Raw genomic sequence first — 19,548 nt, forward strand, 5'->3', positions numbered from 1 at the left:
TGAATGAATAAATGAATAAATAAAATCTTAAAAAAAAAAAAAAAAAGAATTGGGGATCCCTGGGTGGTTCAACGGTTTAGCACCTGCCTTTGGCCCAGGGCGCGATCCTGGAGTCCCGGGATCGAGTCCCACGTCGGGCTCCCAGTGCATGGAGCCTGCTTCTCCCTCCTCCTTGTCTCTGCCTCTCTCTCTCTATCATAAATAAATGAATAAATAAATAAATAAATAAATAAATAAATAAATAAATAAATCTTTTTAAAAAATCATCTAGAGTGCAGTTGGGATGGGTTGTGGATGTCCAGTGAGGGGAGCTGGGGTTGGGCCTGGGTGGAGGCAGTGGGCAATGCAGAAACTATGGAGGGTGTGGAAAGTCAGTAATGAAAACAAAGAACCAAATAGATGTTTCTCACATAGGCTCTGAGTATTGATCCCTCAGAAACTCTTGCTGAAAAAATTTTCAACCTCACAAAGAAGCACCTTGAGGCACCTGGGTGGCTTGATGGTTGAGCATCTGCCTTGGGCTCATGTTGTGATCCCGGAGTCATGGGATGAGTCCCACATGAGGCTACCTCCGCAGGGAGCCTGCTTCTCCCTCTGCCTATGTCTCTGCCGCTCTCTCTGTGTCTCTCATGAATAAATAAATAATCATTAAAGAAGAAGAAGAAAAAGAAGGAAGAGGAGGAGGAGGAGGAGGAGGAGGAGGGGGGCCTTGAGCCCAGAAGGAGGGAACAGGATTCAAGAAAGCAGACAAAGGGACAGGAGTGGGTCAGGCATAAAGGACAATGATTAGCATTGTCTTGGGGACATGGAAAAACAAGGTGGTGCTGGATCCTCGACAGTAGTAGGCAGGGGTGTGCTGAAGTGCTTGTGCTGGGGCTGAGGGTTCAGAGCCCTCAGGTATCAGTGGTTTTAAGTGCTCTGCTTCCAAATGCAAGGGGACACCAAAATATTATAAATAGTACAAATTTCATAGCAATGAAAAGAGAGACAAAGGAATCAAGAGAAGATGAAGGTAGGAGAGGCTGGGGAGAGGCAGCAGGGTGGGCAGTGGGAAGGATCCTCAGCTCAGGGGGAGTGTAGAGCAGCTCAGGACAGAGGAGCATCTGGAGCTGAGGGTGTGACCCACAGATAGATAGCCTTCCGGCCTCCTGCCTTGGCTCATGCTGTGCCCCTCCCTTGGGGTGATCTGTCCTCACAGGTGTGAGCCCCAACATTTCACTAAGGCCTAACTCAGATGCTTTCTCCTCCAGGAAGCCCACCCTCCTTCCAGCCTACCAGGCCCTTGTCCTGACTCCCAGGAACCCATCATTCTTTTTTTTTTTTGGAACCCACCATTCTTAAGTGTAGGTCAGGGCTGATGGCATGGGACCCACATCTGCTCTGTCACCAGCCTGGGCCACAGTTGGCTGGCGAAAGTGCGCAGAGAGTGTGTATGGGTGTGTGGCAGGGTGCCTGGCTTCAAATCTCAGCCACTACCTGGTGGTAGTACATGTATTCCAGTCAAGGGTATGGGATCCCTGGGTGGCGCAGCGGTTTAGCGCCTGCCTTTGGCCCAGGGTGCAATCCTGGAGATCCGGGATCGAATCCCGCGTCGGGCTTCCGGTGCATGGAGCCTGCTTCTCCCTCTGCCTATGTCTCTGCCTCTCTCTCTCTCTCTCTCTCTGTGACTATCATAAATAAATGAAAAAAAAAAGAAAAGAAAGGGTGAAGGAGCGGGCTAGTGCAGGTTGTGACCCAGGGCCAAGGCAGGGCTTGGATGGGAAACCAGAAGGCCAGCTTCCAGGAGGCTCAGAGAACATGCAGGATGGAGGAGAGCAGGACAGCTTCAGCGAGGGCAGAGGGCAGTTGGGGAAGGCTTCATCACTTAGGGAAGCTCTGAGCTAGACCTTGAAGGAGTGGGATTTACACATGGAGATGAGCAGGGCAGAGAATATTCTAGAAGGGGGTAAAGGCATGAGGGAAGGCCAGAGATGGGACAGTGAGGGGCTGTGTGTGTGGGGAGGGTGGTTCTTTTAGGGGCAAGGAAGGGATTGCCAGTCAAGCAGGGACGTAGGTGTCAGAGGTCAGGGGGAGGCAGGTGAGGAGGGCGTAGACAGAATCTGGATGGGAACCCTACCAGGGTCAGTGACAGTGGATGAGTGGGGAGCAGACAAGGGTCTCTGGAAGTCCAGTGGGTCTGGAAGACACCCTGGCAGCACTAGCCTAGGAAGACCACATTGAGGGCAGCCTGGTGCTAGCACCGCAGTGAGCAGGGCAGGGTACCGACAGGAGAGGCATGTGAGAGGGAGTAGGCAGGATGGGCTGCAGGATCTGTGATGAGGGGAGAGACAGAGCAGGTAAGGAGCGCCTGGTGCAGAGTGGAGGGCTCCTAGGTGGAGGAGGCATCCAGCCCGGAGCTGAAATGGTTTGAGATGCTCCACGCAGGGTACAGTACATGTCAAAGCCGCCGGCAGAGGGAGAGAAGGTGGGGTCCAATGGTTGTGCCTCTGCTCACCTCCCAAGTCTCCATCCCAAGCCCCACTTCCTTTCCTTCTGGCGTCTGTGACCATGGAGTAGTCTCTGTCATTGGGTCATCCCTCAAGGTGGCGGCTCCACTGGGGTGCGATGCTTTCCGGCTGCTTCCTCTCAGCATCTCCAAGCCTAGGATAGTGCCTCGCTCGTGCTCAGCCAGTATTTGTGAATAAGCAAATAAATGCATGAAATTACATTCAAGAGGCAGGAGGAAGAGGACATAGAGCCCAAAACTGACGGAATTGCATGGAGAAGCCAAAAGGGTCTGTGCAGGCCCCTACTGCACATGGTCCTCAAGGGTCCAGCCCCTGTAACATTACCATGGTGGGGAGGGTCTCTGAGAGCTGGTGGATCCCCCCAAGACCCATGTTTGGGCTCTGGCGCATCCATTCTGATCACCCGGACCCGTCCACTCGGACATCCCATGGGCCTCAGACCAACAGTCCAGCAACACTCACCTCACTGTCTTCACCTGCCCGGAACCTCCCCACACTCCTTGCTGCCCCGCTCTGCCCCACTCTATCCCCTCCACCCCTGAAGCCAAAGACCAGGGGCCTTCCTCAAAGCCAGTCTTCCTGAGACCCAGCCTAAGTATCTCGCTCCCTCAACATGCCTCTGCCTCTCTGAAGCCATTCCCTGAATCCTTCAGGATGAGAGCATTGCCTCCGTGCTCCTCCTGTGTGTGCTTCGCAAAAAACACTGTTAGGCCCTTTGATTAAGCTGGTACTCAGAATAAATATATATAATATATATGATAAACATATGATATATATAACTATAATAAATACGTAAAAATAAATATACATATGATAAATATATACATAATATATATATCCTGTTCTTTGTGACAGCATCCTGGGTAACATATTATTCTGGCCATTTGACAGAAGAATTAAAACAAGGCCTAAAAGAGGTAAGTAACTTTCCCAAGTGCACACAGCCAGTGAGTTCAGGAATCAGGACCGGAGCCCGAGTTTCACACTGCTGTATGGAGGTGTATGATCATTGTTTTTTTTAATCATTCTGCTTCAAGACTTGGAGCTGCTAGAGACAGTCCATTATTTTCCTGTGCGTCTTCACACAGTAAAGTGTTCCAAAGGTGCTTTTCTTTGTGCATTTCCTTTCTCCTGCAGGTTTATTGGTATACAATAAACAAAGTATCCAAAGTGTATAATTTGATGAGCTTTGACATCAGTGCACATCTACAAAACCAACACCACAGTCAAGGCAATGAATACATTCATCACCCTCAGGCTTTCTTTATGCCCCTTGGTAACTCCAAATCTACTGTTATTTCAGGTTAGTCCTCATTTTTTGAGAATTTTGCATAAAGGGAGCCAGACTACATGTATTTTTTAACATTTTTAATTTAAATTCAATTAGTTAACATATAATGTTTCATTAGTTTCAGAGGTTGAGGTCAGTGACTCATCAGTCTATTTTTTTTAAGATTTTATTTATTTATTCATGAGAGACACACAGAGAGAGGCAGAGACCCAGGCAGAGGGAGAAGGAGGCTCACCTCAGGGAGCCCGATGTGGGACTAGATCCAGGGACCCCAGGATCATGACCTGAGCTGAAGGCAGACCCTTAACCAGCTGAGCCTCCCAGGTGCCCCTCCATTGGATATTCCTTCCTGCTTTGTCGAAGAGTAGTTGACCATAGAGTTGCATCACTCATCAGTTTTTAATTTTTTTTATTTTTTTTAAGGTATTTATTTATTTATTTATTTATTTATTTATTTATTTATGATAGTCACAGAGAGAGAGAGAGAGGCAGAGACACAGGCAGAGGGAGAAGCAGGCCCCATGCACCGGGAGCCCGACGTGGGATTCGATCCCGGGTCTCCAGGATCGCGCCCTGGGCCAAAGGCAGGCGCCAAACCGCTGCGCCATCCAGGGATCCCTACTCATCAGTTTTATATAACACCCAGTGCTCATCAGATCACATGCCCTCCTTCATGCCCATCCCCCAGTTACCCTGTCCCCTCACCCTTCTCCCCTCCAGTGACCTTCAGTTGGTTTCCTATGATTGAGAGTTTTTTTTTTTTTTTTTAAGATTTTATTTATTTATTCATGAGAGACACACAGAGAGAGAAAGAAGCAAAGACACAGGCAAAGGGAGAAGCAGGCTCCACGCAGGGAGCCCAACGCGGGACTCCATCCGGGTCTCCAGGATCAGGCCCTGGGCCTAAGGCGGCACTAAACCGCTGAGCCACCTGGGTTGCCCCTAATTGAGAGTTTCTCATGTTTTGTCTCCCTCTCTGATGTCGTCTTGTTTTATTTACTTATTTTTTTAAATTTATTCATGAGAGACACAGAGAGAGAGGCAAAGACGCAGGCAGAGGGAGAAGCAGGCGCCCACCAGGGAACCCGATGCAGAACTCGATCTCAGGACCTCAGGATCATGACCTGAGCTGAAGGCAGACCCTTAACCAGCTGAGCCTCCCAGGTGCCCCTCCATTGGATATTCCTTCCTGCTTTGTCGAAGAGTAGTTGACCATAGAGTTGAGGTTATATGTACTTTTTTCCCCCAGATTTTATTTATTTAGAGAGTACAAATGGGGGGAAGAGCCGCGGGAGAGGGAGAGAATCCAAAGTATGCCCCATCCTGAGCATGCAGACCCTGATGCAGGACTCAATCCCACGACCTCAAGACCTGAGTCAAAGGCAGCCCCGGTGGCTCAGTGGTTTAGCACTGCTTTCAGCCCAGGGCGTGATCCTGGAGACCCGGGATTGAGTCCCATGTCAGGCTCCCTGCATGGAGCCTGCTTCTGCCTCTGCCTGTGTCTGTGCATTCTGTATCTCTCATGAATAAATAAATAAAATATTTTTTAAAAAGACCTGAGCCAAAATCAAGAGTTGGACACTCAACTGACTGAGCCACCCCGGCGCCCCCAAACTGCATGTACTTTTTAAAAACTAGCTTTTTTCTTTCAACATAGTTTGAAATTCCTTCATGTTATTGTGTATATAGTTCATGCAAGATTTAAGACTTTTACCTTTTTAAGACAGAAAAAATGAAAAGGCAAAGCACATAGTCAAAGAAATATGTTCAAAACATACATGCAGGGCAGCCCCAGTGGCGCAGCGGTTTGGCGCCGCCTGCAGCCTGGGGTGTGATCCTGGAGACCCGGGATCGAGTCCCACATCGGGCTTCCTGTATGGAGCCTGCTTCTCCCTCTGCCTGGGTCTCTGCCTCTCTCTCTCTGTCTCTTGTGAATAAACAAATAAAATCTTTTAAGAAAAGAAAAGAAAAATGCAATTCGGGCGCCTGGGTGGTTCATTTGGTTAAGCAACTGCCTTCAGCTCAGGTCATGATCCTGGGGTCCTGAGATCGAGCCTTACATCTGGCTCACTGCTCAGCAGAGAGTCTGCTTCTCTCTCTCCTTCTGCCCCTCCCCTCTACTCCTGCTCTCTCTACCCCCCCAAATAAATAAAATCTGTAAAAACAAAACAATTCATATACCTATCATGAAACATATCAAGAAAAAGAAAGCATATGTCCACACAGACTTGTACACAAATGCTTATAGTAGCTTTATTCCTAATTTCAAAAAACTAGTAATAACTCAAATATCCATACAATGCAATACTACTCAGCAATAAAAATGTTTGTTGAACGTTCAAGTGTTATGAAGTATTCCAAGGACAATGCCTGCAATGCTACATTCATTCACTAGATGGCAGGAAAAGCTCATTCGTTTCCAGTCCTATTACTGTGTCGGGTCTTCCTTACCACAGCCGGCAGGCAGATGGCATCGACCCCATTTAACTGGTAGGAAAACAAAGGCCTGGAGAGGGCAGGTGACATCCCAAGTTTGCCAACCTGCCAGAGCCACATCTCCTGGACTTTCTGGGCTTCTGAATCGACAACCCAGATAGACACTCCCACACCTTGGTCAGCATAGACCCTGTCCCCCTCGACCCAGCCCACCCATCCAACCCCACCCCTCCAAGCTCTCATTCTCCTAGCTGTCACCCCTGTACTGAAGTCAGAAATCCGCTGCTTGGGTCCTAGGCCTGGGAGGCCTGAGGGGAAGCTTGTGAGGCTGGGAAATGTGGAGCTACCACTTGAATTCAGGTTTGTTTTAGCCACTACTAGGATTAGCAAATCCAAAACAACTGGTATGAGCCCTTTGTACAGCTTGAAGGGTTATATAAATACCTATGGTTTGTCTGTTATTATGACCCAGCCCCTTAACTTGCATATAATCTTTGGGAGAATTTTATGTTGGCCTCTTCTGAGTTCCCTTTTTGTGCTCAAAGGGTAAGAAGTAGCTTCCGGCCTGCTTTTTTCTATCTTCCGGTTAGCTAACCCCGTGTCTGGTCTTTACATTTCCAATCCTGGACAATTTAAAATCTGCTCAGCATCAGGAGCCATGTAGTCCCTAGCAAGTAGAACGCCTTCCTCTCTTACTACCTTGCTCTCCAATGAAGTCTTGTGCTTCTAGGGAGCCTTTCAACTCTGGAAAAACATCGAAGACCTTTCTCCAAAAGACATTAAGACAGCAATTCTGGGATCCCTGGGTGGCGCAGCGGTTTGGCGCCTGCCTTTGGCCCAGGGCACGATCCTGGAGACCCGGGATCAAATCCCACATCCGGTGCATGGAGCCTGCTTCTCCCTCTGCCTGTGTCTCTGTGCCTCTCTCTCTCTGTGACTATCATAAATAAATAAAAATTAAAAAAAAAAAAAGACAGCAATTCAGAACAGGCACGTAATCAAGCTCAGGGAACCATGGTTCAGCTTCCCTCTATCCTCTCCCTCTATTTCAGATGCAACCCTTCAAGGAAAAAGTCTCCCTGCCTGCACAGGATGGGTAGGTTCGAGGCTGGTCTGCTGACCTATCTGGACTGTGGCTTCATGTCAGATGTTCATGAGCTGAAAAAAGGAGTTTAAGTGTTGCCAGACCAGGAATCAAATCCCAGCCCCGCAGCCATGACAAGGACCCAAAGCCTGCTTCTCCACTTGTAACACCTTCCTGAGTTGTGAGTACAGTAATGTAGTTCTGTTCCCTGAGGCCTCCTTCACTGGGCTGAGTGTGGCCAACAGTGACCCACGATGGGAAGCCTCTGGTGGGTGTGAACTCTTTAGACCTGGGTTCCCCACTCTTCTAAACCTGGCTGGGTGGAAGGCTCCTTCAGGCAATAGGGTCACTTGAGAGTAGAAAGCAGGGACACCTCAGGGATTTAGTCACCAGGTAAGACAAGTATTTCATTTAGAGAGTAGGTGTACGTGCGATCTCAACATTTTAGTTGCAACCAAGGCAAGATCACGAGGTATCCAGGCCATTCCACAGAACAGGAACCAATGGCCAATTTGTTTGAGGCACTGACAAGGATTAAGGACGTTATCAGCCCAAAACTTCAGAGACCCCACAGCACTGGTTTTTATCAGCACTTAGGGGCAGTGCCCCTAGGCCTGCAAAGGGTTTTCACAGAAGCAATGGAAATCGGTGTGCCCCCCCACCTGTTTCTCCATGCTGTGGGCCCAGCTCACCAACTGCTAGACAGTACAATGCAAGCTTTCCTATGGGGAAAGTTACTGGATCCTTTAGGTTGCTGACCCTATGCCACTTTCCCCAAGTCCCTCTCCCTACCTGAAGATCATGCTGTATATCATGGTAACCAGCAACAAACAAGGTGGAGAACCTCCCCACAAAACACCCCATCTTCCCTCAACTACCCATGATGGACAGGATCTTTTTAAGATTTGTTCATGAAAGACAGAGGAGAGGCAGAGACACAGGCAGAGGGAGAAGCATGCTCCATGCAGGGAGTGGGACGTGGGACTTATCAGGATCATGCCCTGGGCCGAAGGCGGCACCAAACCACTGAGCCACCCGGGCTGCCCCAGGAGTTTGGTTTATACACAAAAGAATCACACCAATGAAAAGCTTTAATTTTTTTTATTAATATGAATTTTTAAAGTTTTCCATTTTTAAAGACTTCCAAAGCAAGTCTTCTCCAAACACTAGATGCATGGGGACCACCTGAAAATTAAAGAGACAAGGCAGTTATCATTAGGTTCCCACATAAATAAAAACAGATTTAGGTTTCTGGCTGAATTCCACGAAGTGTTTTTCCATCTCCCCCAAATCCCAAAGCCTAACATCTAAAAAGAGGAAATGGAAGGAGGCCTGAAGACAAGAGATCGTAGTTCAAGCAAAGACACTGCAAGGATTTGAACCCTGTCCTGGAAATCCAGGAGTGCCAACCACCAGCATCTTTTGCTTTTTTTTTAAGCTAGGAAAAGGCTAAAAAGCAAAACCTGAGAAAACAAAAATTTGTTTTCTCAGGAAAAGAAAAACCTTTACAACCCTACTGAAGAACACTGGAGTATCTGCTTCAGCTAAGATGCTAGCTTAGCCAAGTCTCTTTTATGTTCACCTGAAAAAGTCTTAGCAGAGAATTTTTGCAATCCCACCCCAACAGTCCTCAATACTAAAATGCCTATCTCTGATTTGTAAGGTCTATGTTCCCACCCAACATTACAGTCTCAAACATTATCCTCCATTCACTGGCTTAAGTGTTCTAACCACAAGATAACAGTGTTATAATATTTAGTCGTGGTTTTAATAACATTTAAGCATTTGCAGGCAAATTAATGGCCTTTTCTAGTAGTGCAACCCACCAGAAGACCTCAGCACCACTGTTACCTTGAAACCGATTAGGGGTCATGCCCTCAAGGATCCAAGCTACTGGCAGCATCGAGGTGAGGGGTGAAGGGTCTGCGCTAGGCCAAAGGCAGGGAGTGGCGATGTGGCAGAGTAGTCACTTGTGGGGAGGCCTTGCTTTTTTAACAGGCTTCTGGAAAAGCTAGGGAAAAGTGGTTGCCCTCTTTCCCCATTTCCCTCCCCTTCAACCATCACTTGAGGTATGGGCTTTTTAAATAAATAGCTGCTATAAAAGCAGCATAATTGTCAGGACAGGACAAGCCCAGGGGTACAGAAGGTACTCAAAACATTCCTTTAGATGCTCCGTTCCCCGAAGAGAGCCTCAGTGCATGTCTGCCAAGTGTTGAGGCAAGTCCTCATTTCTAACAGAAGCTGGGGTTAGGAGGCTGACACCATTTTTATTGACCTTAGTGTAATAGCGCTTTGTTGTCTCTCTTGCCACAGGAAGGCTCCATGGTTGTCCTACTTAAGCCTTCGGTGCCTTTAGAGGGGTACCTGAAAAATCTTAAAAAAAGGCTTAGCGCCCACCTTACCCCTCCACCCCCAGGCCAACAAACAGCTGCTCACATGCTATTTATTCCAGCATAAAGCTGGAAGTCTATTTAACACTAAATTACTTATTCATAACGGATCTGACTTGGTATGTAAACATAGAAAAAAGCGTGTTCACCTGTTGTCCTCATTTTGTCCACTGGTGAATTCAACTGGAAGCTCCTTCTATAGTCTGAAGAATACCATCTGAAAGAACTAGTGGTTCCCAATCCCCACATTTAAAATGGACTGTTTATTTAAAGTAAATAAGCTATTTTTTTTCCTTACTGGTCTGGCTTCTCTGGCCCTTCGCATACGTCTGCTGTTTTGAATGTTCCTGTGTGTAAGAATTAAGACCAAGGGAGGGGAGAGAGAAACCCACACAAAGAAAATGCACTAAGACCACTGAACTGATAAAACGTTTCCACTTGCCAGTTAAATTTCTCGAAGGCTGTTGCTTGTTTGGAATTTATTTCTTGTCACTGATTTTAAGGTGCATCTGGAAAAGACTAAAGGCTTCAGTACCCTCCCCACCCCCCTACCAGAAGTGAACAAAAAGCATTTTACCTAAAGAAGCACAGCAAAAGGTACTTGGCTTCAATCACAAACACGAATGCTTAAAAGCTGCAGAAATTTCCTCAACACTCAGCCTTTATCACTCAGCTGGATTTCCTTCAACAATCACTACTCCAAGCATTGGGGGAACACAACTTTTAATCATACTCCAGTCGTTTCACAATGCATTCTAATAGCAGCAGATCAGAACAGTACTGCATTACTTGCCAACAGAACAGACAGACCTGAGGTCAAGACAACTGCATTCTGTGTGGTCTGTAAAAAAAAAGCTAAAACAAGTAAGCCCCTCCCCCTCCTCCCCTCCAAAATCAGGGGAAAGTTTACTTGAATATTATGCTGATACACTGCAAGGTCTCACACTCACTAGAACAGAAGGAAGAGCCAAGCGCTTATATGCAAGTCAAAATCCTGAACAGCTTCATGAAGGATGAAATGAAGCCTCTGCAAAGAAAATTCTTTAAAAACCCACATGCCCCCCCCCCAAGTACCTATATGAAAAGGCCAGTTGTGTCAACACTGGCTAACATCAGATGAGATGATTAGAAGCATTTAAAGTTCACATGCAACTCTGGAAAAGTTGACAGTATTTTATTACTCTACCACTGTCAAATTTAGAGACCCCTGACTTTCTGGAAATAGTGTAGGTGTAGTTACCTGTTATTCTGATCATAATCTCCCACCTGTCTAAGAGGTATTTATTCCTTATTTAGAGGGCCTCTATTGCCATGTGCCTGGAATTATTAAATGCTCATCACTTTACGAAGGATAAAATGTTTTTCCTGCCTTAAAGTTAAATTCGTTCTTCCGCTCAATTCCTGATCTTGTCCATTAAAGAGTGCTCGCAGACAAAGCTTCTGAAAGATTAGAGAAGAATCCCCCCAAGATTGCCCAACACTAACTACAAACAAACAATACTTTATTTAAATGAGGAGACAGCTTTCTAAAAGCATACATTCTCTAGATTAAAATGTTTTATTTTGAAGTATTTAATGTTTTCTATACAACGTACATCACGACACAAAACTTAAGCTTTAGCAAGATTAACAACATCGGATTCTTAACAGCACAATATGCTAGCCTTTTGTAGAATTTAAGAGATTCAATTTTCTTAGTTTTATCAACATTGCCTTATGATTAAGGCACTACTACTCTTCAAAGCCTTTAAGGAATTACTTGCCTCCGAACGAGGTGTGCTATCCCATCATGGAAGCCCACGGTAAGTCCTAATTTTAAAAGGCTAGATGGGAAAATTCCCCACAATCCTGAAATCCTCTAAGGAAGGGATCAGGAAACACAGCCAAGTTCAATACTTAAGAGCTCCACAGTTCTATTAAAAATAAGCACTTATCCCTAACATGCAATACTGCAGATTCAAATTAAACTTATCTGTTAACAGCTGCCTGCTGTTTTCTGCTCCCAGATGAAATGAAGCAACTCTTCTGATAATGAAGAGAAACCTGTCTGAGGCAAACGAAAGATTGGCAAACAGCACAGCCTTCTCTCAATCCATTTGATCCCACTCTGAATTATTTCAGCTTCTTTTATTCCAGGATTAATGTTGATTTTACCATTTTTCATTTTGTTTTATTCTGCTTTTGTAAAAGCAGTATTTTGAGATGGTTATTTGATCTTCGTTGTTATTTCTCATCAATTCATTATATTACAGCTCATCAATTCTTTTTGTGGGTGTGGGTATAGCTTGATAGGCCATAACTTTTAAATGGTAGATTCCATTAACTTTAAATTGGTAGTTTCACTTGCTTAATTTTTTTTGCATATGCAGATAATGCGTTCATCAGTAGTTAAGGATCTCAGGGTTATGCTTTTTTCCCCAATGGAGGTATGAAACATAATCTTTTCTGCCTTTACTTATCATCATTCACCAAGATGCTGTTCCCTCTCCATCTAGGTCATCGTATTTGCCAGGCTGGTTATGACTCAGAAGTTATCTGAAAAAAGTCTACAGAAAAAAAAAAGGTTTCCCCGCCCTCATCCACAACACCCCACCCCCTTTTTTATCAGAAAGGATTAAAATATACAATTTACAGTAATTTTGAAGCATACCTTAACATCTTGTTTGCAGTTAATGGAAAAATACTTTTCCTACACTAGAGAAAAGAAATTTGCTTATACACAACTGAAAATAGAATCTTACTTGATAATATAAAAGCTACCACCAGGAAGAAATCCCTTCAGGATCATTAAGCCACTTCCTTTGCTCTGAAGCTCCTATAGTAGTATTAAGTTATATTAAATCACCTGAAAAAAATTCCAAAAGAGAACCACACACTACCATATCCAAACAACTTTAGCCATTTTTAAAAAAATTCCCAAGATGATATCTAAGTCAGCCAGTGGGCTAGACCAACCCCCAGTCCTTATACTTTCCTTCCCCAGGCCTTACACTATGAATCCAGTGGATCTTCATGAACTTCCCCAGCTGCCCAATTCAAAAATTGGGGGAAAACAAAAACTAGAGGATTGGGAGTTACTTGCCAACTTGGAAGTTGAGATTTCTTTAGTTTTTCCATCCTAAGTATTTAAGTTCTCGGGCATGAGTTATCTGAAATCATAAACTAAACAATTACCTAACCCCCAACCCTCCCCAATCCCAACCATTAACAGGCCACTGCCAACTATCAATTGCCAAAATTTGCCCCTCCCCTTTAATAAAAGTTAAAGATCACATTACTTGAAAACTTAACTTCAACATCTGGCCTAGTCAAGCTCTTCTGAAGTGCTCCTGAGAAGACTGAGTATGAACCAAAGCTGCACTGTGCTGTACCATTTCAGCTTCAACTGGGAATACTCTTCCAAGGAAAAAAGCAGCTCCAATCCCTGAAGGTGTTCGTGCCAACAGCATAGCAGTACAATCCTTCTCTAACCCAGTTTGTCAATAGTACTATAGCATCTGTGGAAAATCTTAGAAAGAAAAATTTCTCCCCCAACCCTCTTCCCTGTTAAGACCACCCCAAAGTTAAGTAAATGTAACGAATTTAAAGGGTTATGTATTAAAATATCTGATGAATAAATGGAAAAACAAGAACTACCAGCCATTTCTCCAATGGACAGCTCCGCCACAGAACTCAAAAGTGAGAGCTGCTCGTGCTCTAGTTTCTAGAACTGTAAACCTGTGGTGTTCTGATTATCCTGATACTGGATTTTCTTTTTTCCTGTTACCTTGAGTCATTTGCCTTTGGGACTCTAGACAGACCTAAGGGGAAAAGAACTCAAAACATATTTTTGCGCCCCCATCCCCACAAAAAACTCTCCCCCCCATACACAGCCAAACTCCACATTTAGAAAACTTGAATGCAGGGTGAAGGAAGAATAAGGTCATCTATTCAAAAAACTGAAAGGCTTCATTACCCCAAGCTAAAAACTTCTTACAAAACTTGCCAGAATTTGGTCTCAAGGTTGATCTACCAAATTCATTTGGTTTCCCTCAAATTGGTTAAAAACAAAACAAAAAAACTTGCCATCTACCATTCCTCCAGGCCTTGGAAGTCTGCCCTCAAAAGCTTCAGACAAGATGAGAAAACAAGCCTGAAAAAGAGAAACCTACGACACCCGGAAATCGGCCTACACCCCCATAAATCCCTTAGCGCTTAAGTACCACAATTCCCCCGTTACCATTAGAAAAGCAAATTAACGTTACCATACTGAAGTTACAAAAACCACGTTAGCCCATCTCTGGTATTTTTACCACACCACTCGTCCTCCCTGGGGCCTCGCACACTGGGATGCTGCTCTAGGATCCTCTATCTATCCTCCACAGCGCCTGTTCGCCGCCTCCGCGTGGTCGCCAAGCCAAGCTGCCAAGCTGCCAAGCTGCCAAGCTGCTCGCTAGCTTCATCACCACATCGCACTGGCTCCTCCTTTCTGGAATCCTCTCCTAGCTTCACCTCCAAATCGTTAGGGCTCCTTCTTTCTTCCTAGCTTCCTTCCTTCACCAAACAGCACTGGCTCCCGGACTTCGCCTTCCTTCCTATCTTCACCACGAACTGCAGCTCGCTCCTCAGTCCTAGCTTCACCGACACTGGCTCCTGGAATCCTGTCTGCCGCTCCTGTCTTCCTAGATTCACTGAATCCACTTCTGCGTAGTACCTGGGTCTGCTGCCAATTAACGCTAGTCCTCAGGATTTAAAAAACCATCTTAGCTCAAAGTCCAATGGGAGAATGTTAAGTTGGTAGTTATTCTTGATCTTGCATTACTTCAGTTATCAAAGTTCTTTAAATTCTCCAAGAACACTAAAAGCTACCATATTTAAAGACCCTCACATTTTTAACTCCAGAAATATTCTACTTAAGTAACTTAAGTCTTTTTGGTAGCAAACGCTGTTAATCTGATTTTTATCTTTCCCTTCTAGCTCCTGGGCTAAGCTGGGTCTCGGTCTACAGTAATTTTATCACCCTCAAATCTAGCTTCTGCACCAGAAATTAAATTCATGGGCTTTTGGAAAGATTCCATAACTACTTAAAAATTCTTAGTTTTCCTGTTTTTACTTTTTCCAATTTTTTGGCTTTAAACTTCTCTATCTTCTTTTTGACGTCTATCTTATGTGCCTATATTCAGCGGTTGTCCTAGCTTTTCATTTTCTACCTGATGTACTTTCCCTGACCTTATTTTCCACCTCGTTTCCAATTTCTGGCTTTCTCAATTTGTATCTGAGACCTTGTTGCCTTGTTCTTCTCTAAATATTTTTTTCTTCTGCTTCCTGCCTTCGAGGTTTAAATTATTTTTGTCTTCTAAAAGGCGTGTAATTTTTCTTCCAATTTTCCTATCTTCTCTAAGTCTTTTCTTCACCTTTACTTCTGGTCTTTTAAATCTTCACCTTCCTGTACTTCGGTCTTGCGAGTTCTCCACTTCAATTTTCTAATCTCTTCAAATTTTCATCCTACCACTAATTAATATTTGCAAGTTTTAGCAAGGATTAGCTTAAGATCTAGGTGTCAAATGACGCAATCACTAACCCATGAATTTGAAGGGCTCTTAAAACACCTTCAAGTTAAGCTTTTTAAAAGACAAACTTTTTAAATCTTTACCATCTACAACCGGTCTAAAACATTTAGGCTCTACTTAGGTCATTTACATTTCAACGACAACCTGAAAGGCTGCCCTCAGATTTAAGGATTTATTGAATCCCGGACTTTGCAGTCCTCTCAACAATTCTTCTAAAATTAGATTTCTTTCCACTCCATTAAGCTTCATCTCTTAACCTCCGTCTTTTTCTACAAAGAGCATTTTCTTTCTCAAGCTACTCTTTAAAATCTTCATTGCTTTCCTTTTAAGCTCTTTTTAAGATTACAATACTACTCTACGAATTTAATGCTAAGCAATATCTCAAGAAGTATTATCCCTATTTACGTTTCCTAAAGATTGCTTTAATTCCTAGCTTTTTTTTTTTTTTAAGAAAAACTTATCTGCTGTCGCCTTAAGCAGTCCCTCCTCCCTCACCAGCCGTCTCTGCGCTCGCTGCCTGAAAGCCTGCAGCAGAACCCGGGAGAGGCATATTTATAGACGGAAGACAGCTCACACCGCGATTTCAATAACCCTCCGCCGCCTTTGTGAGGGGAAGCAAAAATAGTTCCATGGCCGGGTTAAAAATAGAACCTAGCTTTACAAGACTTTCTGGAGCTTTCGTGACAGTTCAGGCAACTTGATTACCCCCCGTGTACCCAGGAATAGTCAAAACTTACTAGCAAGTAGATTTGAACTGAAGACTTAGGCACAAAAATCACATTTAAGTAGATCAAACAGCTTTCCCTAACTTCAGATCCATTACTTAGGAATTTTTTTAGTAGCTTTAAAAATACCTCATGTTTTCTTGGCAGTACAGTAGATACTATGAAGTGCTTTATGAAGGACGGTTGAAATGGAGTTGTTGACGGCCTTTTATTTCCATTATGTAACCGAACCTCAGCCTCGTCAGGAGATGGCGGCCATCTTAGCTGCGGCAAAGTGTCCGTTTGTCCCCCAAATAGCCTCGGGGCCTGCCAGTCGGTTCTCAGGTTAGCCCCGACATTCTGATTACCCTGTTATTGGAGAAGCCCGGGCGGTCCGGGTTATCTGCTTAAGAATTCTACTAAACGTGGAAATCCACTTCTAGAAAATGTCTCAAGTAGTTCCGGGGCAGGGCTGCCTCCTGCGTCCGAACCAACACGAAGGGGGCCGGGGGGGGGGGGGTGGGGGGGGGGGACTTGTGTTACTTCACGGGCTCAGTGGTCCCGGCTTTGGGGTCCCTAAATGCTAGCTCGACCCCCCCACATCTCTGCCTTTTTTAATATCACGCCCACACTTTTTGTTCTGCCCAAATGTGAACCGTTTCTGAGCTTCCAAGCTTCTCGTCAAAGTTACCAAAACCCAAAACTGTCAAAGTCAGGTTTTAAGCGTCCTCTTTGATCCCCAAACGCCAGAAGGCTTTTCTGAGGAAACGACCTCGGGCAGCCCGTCCGGGAACGTTCTCAGACTTTCGCGAAACTGCTTAGGAGTGTGCTTTTCTAAGTCTGTGCTTTGGAATCCGTATTCTCTCTGGCTTGGCTCCACTTCCGAGGTTTTTACAACGGGAGCTAAAAGGGAAACAAAAGCTCTTCACCAAACCCAAAGCCCGTCCTTTCTGTACAATTTGAGCAGTTTTGCTTTCAAAGCACCCCCTGGAATTTCCCAACTAAAGGCGAAGCTGACTAAGCACCGCGTGCCAAAGATTCTGAGAAAAATCTCGTTTCCCGGGGCGGCAAGATTGTGAACCGCGAGCGAGGCCGGACAAATTGGGAGCAACGGCGCCAGGGGCTTCCCGTACACAGGTTTCCACGGGGCCATGCGGCTGCGCGGAGAACCCGGCGAGGTGGGACGTGTGGGGGGCGAGAGGGCGCGTGTTCTCCGGCTCCCCTCGGCCAAGCTCTGCCCCACGTCCAGACCCCTCGGGGGGCTGCAGGGGCCGCGGGGAGGGCTGGGGGCAGGGACTGGCCCGGAGACCTGGGCCGCCGCAGCTGCAGGCTGGAGACAAAGGCTGGGGGGAAGGGCACGGCACGGCGCGCACCCCGCACCCGCCCGGCGCAGGGATACGCGAGCCGTGAGCCGCCGCCTCCCCTCGTGAGGCGCCGGCTCGCGGGCGGGCACCGCCGGCTCTAACCGGCTCCAGCCGGTCCTGGCCGCCTCCGGGAGCGGTGGCGGTTGTCGCAGGGCGCCAGTGCGCATGCGCGCCCCGCCCCCAGACCCTGTGTTTGTGCCAGAGGTTGGCGGGGCGGGGGAGGGGCGCAGGGTTGGGGAGGTGGGGGCTCTGCGGCCGCCCCTCCGCTCTTTCACCACCCTCAGGCCGCTCTTACTCCCTTGGGGCAGCTGTTGTGCCTCCCTCCCTCCTTCCTTCCTGTTTGCTACCGGGGTCTGCCCTTCCTTCCCTTTTCCTGCCCTTTGTCATTCCTCCATGTTGTATCGAAGGCATCAGTTAATTGAAAATTCGCACAGGATCCCCTTGGAATTATCAAACGCTGTTTATTGTAACACATTTTGGGTGTTTGCATGTCACCGGGTCTTATTAGTGCATAATGCCCGAGGTGGAAGAGTCTCAGAAGCTGACTTGGCAGCTGCCTTGTGTTTAGGAAAAGAAACTGAAGCAGAGAGAAAGGGGAGCTGTGGGACTCAGGTTTTGTTTTGTTTTGTTTTGAAGATTTGATTCATGAGAGACGGAGAGAGAGGCAGAGACACGGGCAGAGGGAGAAGCAGGCTCCATCCATGCGGGGAGCCTGATGTGGGACTAAATCCCGGGACTCCAGGACTCGGGTTTAAAGCCTGGAGCCCTGGACAGGGGCTGACACCCGACCTCTTACCTCAGGGCCTTTACTGTGGAACCTGCAGGATGGCGGGTCTCTAGGCAGGGAATGCCGAGAGGGAAAGATGGAGTTCGGGGACAAGGTGTAGGGTAGAGTGGCATCTGAGTAGTGACGGGGAATTGCAGGAACTTGATACAGTTTCTGTTTGTGAAACCGCTTTGGCTCCCGTAAATGACAGTAGTTATCATGAAGGTGTCGGGGAGCAGAAGGGGGCGTGGGGGACCAAGGTACTGACACCCTCCCACCTTTGCCCACCCCTGTGACCCCTGGCAAAGGTGTTGGAGTTTATTGTTCTTTCCCACTTTCTCTTTAAGGGTGGAATATTACTGCGATGCAGACGGTAACCTTCAGACACAGGCTTGATGTTTTGCTCTGGGTTGGAAAATTTTTAGTGAGATTTTAGCGCTGGAAAGAGGAGAAATGAGTCGGGTCACCTCATTTTTCAAACAGGGACCTGGGAACCTGGGGAGTTTGTGATCTGACAGCTAATTAGTACCAGAAGCTATTCTTTTGTTGTTTTTTTTTTTCTTTCTCAGAACCAATTCTTGAATCCCAGAAACTGACCTGGAGCTCCCTCCCTTCCTCCTCCCCGCCCCCAGGCCCCCTCTCTGGCAATCTCTTCTACAGTTTTCTCCAGGGCTGAGGGAGGACTGGGGGACCTCCTCTGCCATCCATGCTCTCCCACTCTGGAGCTCATGACATGAAGAGCTTTAAAGTGCTTTAAATAACTGTCAGTGTTGTAAAGCTAGTCATCTCCATTCTCTTACAGATAGCATTTTCCCCATAGGGTTAAAATGGCTGTGTATTGTTTAATTAATTCTCTATGGGTTTGGGGAAAGAAAGAATTGAAAGAAGGTCAGCACTCAGGAATCTGTTGTGCGGAAAGGTGACTTGCCAAGATCAGAGAGTAATTTTTTTAACAGTAAGTGAATGATACTTTGAAGGAGATTATGGGTGCTAAGTCCTGTTTTTATTACTGTGTAGGCCCAAACATTTATGATTTCATCTCTGCGAGGTTTTGTTTGACAAAGAGAGCTTTGCTGTCTCTAAAATATTCTCATTCCTTCTCTTTATATAGTAAACCTGTTCTTTTTTTTTTTTTTTTAAGATTTTATTTATTTATTCATGAGAGACACCCGAGAGAGGCAGAGACACTGGCAGAAGGTGAAGCAGGCTCCCTGCAGGGAGCCCAATGTGGAACTCCATCCCAGGTCCCCAGGATCACAACCTGAGCCGAAGGCAGATGCTGAACCACTGAGCCAGACAGGCGTCCCAAGTCCCTTCTTTTCTCAATGTTTATTTAAACAAGTGGGCCCCAAATCACCATGGTCTTTGGTGAGAATATTAATAATACATTTGATTATGTGCCCTTTCCTCAACTCCTTGAATGATCCCTTAAAAACTGTTTTTTTGGGGGCAGCTCT

At 46.0% G+C, this 19,548-nt stretch overlaps 1 long non-coding RNA gene across 3 annotated transcripts; it reads right to left on the minus strand.

The window, feature by feature from the left end:
- Positions 1 to 8,403: 8,403 nt before the first annotated feature.
- On the minus strand, positions 8,404 to 18,307 carry LOC112659200 (uncharacterized). Of its 3 annotated transcripts, XR_003136265.3 has the most exons (3): positions 17,095 to 17,109; positions 9,170 to 16,864; positions 8,404 to 8,503 (listed from the first exon to the last, which is right to left on the minus strand). It is a non-coding gene; the product is annotated as an uncharacterized LOC112659200 (long non-coding RNA). The 3 variants fall into 3 exon arrangements; XR_007403745.1 differs by lacking the exons at positions 8,404 to 8,503; positions 17,095 to 17,109 and adding an exon at positions 18,122 to 18,307 and having other exon boundaries at positions 11,248 to 16,864; XR_007403744.1 differs by lacking the exons at positions 8,404 to 8,503; positions 17,095 to 17,109 and adding an exon at positions 17,271 to 17,453 and having other exon boundaries at positions 11,248 to 16,864.
- Between the last annotated feature and the right edge of the window lie 1,241 nt (positions 18,308 to 19,548).

The sequence above is a fragment of the Canis lupus genome, chromosome 18 (assembly GCF_003254725.2).
Source record: "Canis lupus dingo isolate Sandy chromosome 18, ASM325472v2, whole genome shotgun sequence".
In the NCBI taxonomy this organism is placed as follows: Eukaryota; Metazoa; Chordata; class Mammalia; order Carnivora; family Canidae; genus Canis; species Canis lupus.